This window comes from Neopsephotus bourkii, unplaced genomic scaffold (genome assembly GCF_033783945.1).
Source record: "Neopsephotus bourkii isolate Nb327-2 ecotype Australia unplaced genomic scaffold, CSIRO-AGI_Nbou_v1 NB_1760, whole genome shotgun sequence".
NCBI lineage: Eukaryota > Metazoa > Chordata > Aves > Psittaciformes > Psittacidae > Neopsephotus > Neopsephotus bourkii.
In genome coordinates, this window is record NW_026902234.1 from 11477675 (window position 1) to 11482503 (window position 4829).

At 38.9% G+C, this 4829-nt stretch overlaps 1 long non-coding RNA gene across 1 annotated transcript; it reads right to left on the minus strand.

Annotated features, from left to right (window-relative positions):
• Positions 1-2026: 2026 nt before the first annotated feature.
• On the minus strand, positions 2027-3518 carry LOC133225327 (uncharacterized). The gene is made up of 2 exons (XR_009729104.1): positions 3470-3518; positions 2027-3401 (listed from the first exon to the last, which is right to left on the minus strand). It is a non-coding gene; the product is annotated as an uncharacterized LOC133225327 (long non-coding RNA).
• Between the last annotated feature and the right edge of the window lie 1311 nt (positions 3519-4829).

Sequence of the window (4829 nt, forward strand, 5' to 3'; positions counted from 1 at the left end):
GATTCAGTCAACCTTGACCAAAAAAAAAAAAAAAAAAACAACAAAACAAAACACCCCAAAAACAAAACCCATGAGCAATATATTCTGAGGTAGAGTGGTGACTAACCACCTGGACCAAGGGAGAAGGGTAGCCTCACAACTATTGTGCAGCATATCCGGGAGAAGGTGGGGCAGAGGGAGAGCTGCAGGAGAAGGGAGTGAAGAGGGAAGGCAGCAGGAAAGGGTGATGACATAGTTTCATAGAATTGATTTATGAATCACTGACTTTGTGAAGTTAATTCTATATTCAACTTTCCCTCTGCTGCTCCCCCACTCCTAATAAAGTTGTCTCTGTTCTAAACCCTTGAAGTCATTGTTTGTTATTAGGGAAGTATTGCTCATGAGGCACACACAATGTTCATTTAATTTCCCAGCTTTCCCAGGAGACTCCTGTGTGTATTATTTAAGGGGTGTTTTCAAAGGAACATAGGCATACTGGCCATCTTTACTACCACAGCACCTCCACCTAGACAGCTTAATACATCAGTCAACATTTGCAAGTCATCAGTTAATCAACAGTGAGGAAAGGTAAATTGACATAAATATCCTATTCTAACTGAATAATTTCATTAGCTTTGCTCTAATACAAATAGACGCCCTCAGAGATGTACATTTTCACTGAAGACTGGCAGTAAAAGTGTTAACTGCATGAAAAGAAAGCGATAGAATTATGAAACCACACAGACAGGTAAAATTTTCCCAAAGGCTGCGTGGGAGACTGCATAGTGGGAGAGTGTGTAGTGAGATCAGGCATAATTTGGCTACTGTGTGTGCTACCGTATGTGAAAGGAAGTAAGTCTCCAAATGGTGGATTTAACATGACTCTCCACAGCCACATCACAAAGCGCCTGGGAGTGACTTGTCCCTCCCAACCCCTGTGGGAATCAATCTGAGGAAGCTTGATGCTATAGAGATGTTTCCTGTATATTGTGTGGGAAACTCAACTAAGTGCAAACTACCGGCAACAATGAGACAATAAATTATAATAAACAGGAAAAATAGCATTGGCTCCTGAAATCAATGGCTGGAGTTCATGAGACTTTCACAGCATTGATAAATGAATAAATATAACAAAAAGCATTGGGTTTTAAAAGAATGGGGTTTTATCTGCACTGAAAGTCTCATTTTCTGCTAACTAAATACATGCAAAAAATAAACACCACTAAAAGACTTTGGCTGAGATTTTCAGCCCTGGAAAGGTGATTTAGACAGCTGCACAAAACTCCAGATTCTGATTCCTTTGCTTGGCCCTGAAAACAGGAGCACAGTCTGAACAAACAGCCACCTTCTAGCAAACCCATTGCATCATCTATTCCTGTCTGCTACTCAGCCTCCATGAAATGATCCCATCTGAAACATGAGCCAGCCCCCTCCTTCTGAAAAGTTACAAAAAATAGCAACAAAAACTGAGAAAAAAAAACTACTGGAAGAAACCTGCTGTCCAGTGAAGAAGAGCTGGAACACTCTGAGGATCAATTACTGTTCAACTTGGAACATATCTTACTGAATTCAATGAAGTGATCAGTAAGAGCTGAAATGGGTGGGAGTAAAGAGTATTCAGTCCTTCAGGGGAGACACTGGAACACCTTGCAAGCACAAGCAAACTGCAGCATTAAGCAGTTTTCATTTACTGCCCTTGTGATATTCAGGCTTTGCAAAAGAGCTTAAGAAAACACTTAACTTCAGTTTAGGAGAGCAGTCCCACCAGAGACAAAATTAAGTCCAGTCTCCAGAAAGCTCAGGATCTCATGGTGGCTTGCTCTGAGTGAAAATGCCTAGCTGGGATAAAGCAGCAAGGTTTTGCTTGCATTAGACATCTCTTCAACAGGGAAAGAACTGGCAGAAGCCAACCAAAGATTTTTGAGGGGACATGCGTAAAGTGTGCAGAGTGAAAAGTTACTTTGGGGGAAAAAAAATAGAAAAAAAAAAGCCCCAAACCAACAAAACCAAAACAACCCAGCAGCAGAAGTATATAAACACACTCCAGTTGTTCCCGAGTTAATTTATTTCAATTAGTTTTAGCTGAATCATATATCAGTAGAAGACCATGACACAGAACCAATAATGTGCACAGGTTTTTACAGAATATGCATTTTGAAAAATGGACTGGATGGCTTGTTTTCTAGTACTCCAGAATGACTTGCTGAAGAGAATGTAAGAAAATTGATACACTAGGACCTTTTATTCCAGACAGGAAAACTGCCCAGTGTAATGGAAACTGGCTAACTGACACATGGAAAGCAATGCTAGACAGTAACTTGGCTGTTGAATAGCTTCTTGTGAGAAGGCAGTCAGCACTATGAAGGCACTATGGTCATTTTAATTAATGATTGGAAGGAGGAACACTCATTGTCTCAAATTAAAAAATAATATATAAAAAATGTAGACAATAAATAGTATGAGAGGGTGCATAAAGTTTGATTTCATACAGAGAGGCAGTCTTCAGTGGGAAGAGAAAATAACAGCATTGCTCTTGTCATTGCAGAGTGCTGTGTTCGTATCTGGGTACCTCATCACGGATAAACGCAGCGTACTCTAAGAGAAGCATGGAAAACAGTTAAGAACATGCAAGGAATGGTTTAAAAAATATCAGAGTTAAGTATGCCTAAGCTTGGCTAAGGCTATAGAACACACTAGCAACCCCTAAATATTTGAACAAGTTAAAACTTAGCAACAAGGGAAATAACCAGATTAACAAGATACAGAAAAGTATTTTTATAGAGTGATCCATTAATATCTGGGCTATAAATGATAGAAAGCTTGTCAGCAAGCACATTCAAAGTTAGATTGAACAGTATGCTGATATAAGTACAATAAAGAGCTGTTCTGTGCTAACAGTTCAATCTACTTGATGCCTTCATGTTTTCCACTTCTTTCAAAGCAGATAAACATCAGGATGAACAAAATACATCACCTACCTTTTACCTTATGAATGGTAAAGTTATTAATTTAATACAATATTTCTGAGAATTCCTCATTTTAGCATAAATCTTCACTTGTTCACGATGTATGAATAAATTGCTATAAGAGCTGAAAAGTTGTTGCACTACATGCCAGCTTCATATTAACCATCATCTTAAATAGTTCGTGCATTTATAAATGCTTCTTATATTAAACTATATGAAGCAAATATGGTACCGTCTAAACAACATTCAACTGTAAATACGAAGGCAACCGTTGCGGCTGTGAGACTGAGCAGAAGAGGGCAGCATAGACTAAGAGTAGCTGCAGACATACAAGGTCCAGAAAATACCATGGATTTGAAGGAGGTGGAGAGGGGGGTCTTTAAGACTACATACACGCTGATCTGTCTTACGGGTGATGCTCAGTATATTTGAAACCACAGGAAGTTGTTACCAGCCCTTCATCAAAGAGTCTCCCCAGCCTCTCTCATGGCCAGTCTGTGCTTATAGTCTTTTTCCAAGGTGACCTCACCTGACGTTGCAGCTAATGTTTGCACTGCAAGGATTGCAGCACATACGTACCCCATAGCTCCTCAGGTCACCTTCCTTTTGCACCCCAGGCCTCCCTCACTACCCTCCTCTTCAACATAATGTTTAGCTAAAAATATCTTAGGCAGGATGTACTGGGGTAAAATATGAAAAACTGTTTTCTTGTGTAAAAGGTCAAGAAAAATGTGGACTTAAAAAAAGAAAATAAAAAGTTTATTTGGTGACAGTCTAGTGCAATTGTGCAGTTGCATTTTTTTTATGTGATCCTTCCTTCTGTTCCAAGTCTTTCCACAAACTAAAGACACAAGATCTGGAAAATGTCCCCTCTGGAACGGCACCAAAATCTTACCTCAGGAGCCGTATCCTCATGCCATCTCGTCTACGATATTTTTCCTTTGATGGTCAGGGCCTGATTTTTGCCTACCTTTTGTTTTATCTTCTATAATGCTTTTGGCTCAGAACACAGTCTGTGTCCGGTGGCCTTCAACTCTTTTCTTCCCACTCCCTCTGGCTGGTTTTCGGTCATTTGCAGTTTTCCCTTTATAATATTTTTCTTTTCCTTCTAAAACTGAAGCAAACACAGGTTTTAAGAGAACATTATTTCTACAAAATGTTTTGCAGCCCTCTATCCTAAACTTCATTCTGCTATTATGTTATGCTCTATAGATGTACATGCACAAACATGAACACATACAATGAAAGAGTTTAACATAAACATTTTACTAGGGTTACAGGGTGAAAGTGATCTCAGGCTGACTGCGCATTTTCTATGAACTTAGCTATGTTCAGAAACCATAGAAACAGAAAAAAAAATTATTTGCATTGGTATATCAACTGAAAGATTTGTCATAAACTAGAACCATAGTTCACTAGGACCTTTAAAAGCACATGCAAAGCTAACTATCCCCCTGTTCCAAAACTGAAAAAAACTTAGCATGACAGTGTATTGTGAAGCACACACTGAACTGTTTCCTTGCATTTTTGTAAAGTGTGGATAACTGCACACAGTAAAAGTAAACAGGTCTCTGCTGTCAACCTCATATGCTCTAACTCAGCAGAGGAAACAAGGAAACCCAGAGGCATAAATGAGTAACATAAAAGAAGTTAGCAACACAGGAATAGAGAGAAGCTCTCTCTACTCCAAGACCAGTGTTCACTAAGGCTGGCTGTTTCTTTAAACATTCTATAGTTTAATCTTTTTAGAGATAATTAAAAATAATTACCTTTAGTAGTCACCTTTTACTGGCTGTAGCGTACAGGATAAGGAAAATAGCTTCCTTTTCATTTTTTGTTTTGTTCTGTACCCATCACCACTGTGCACATTCAAATATGAATTAA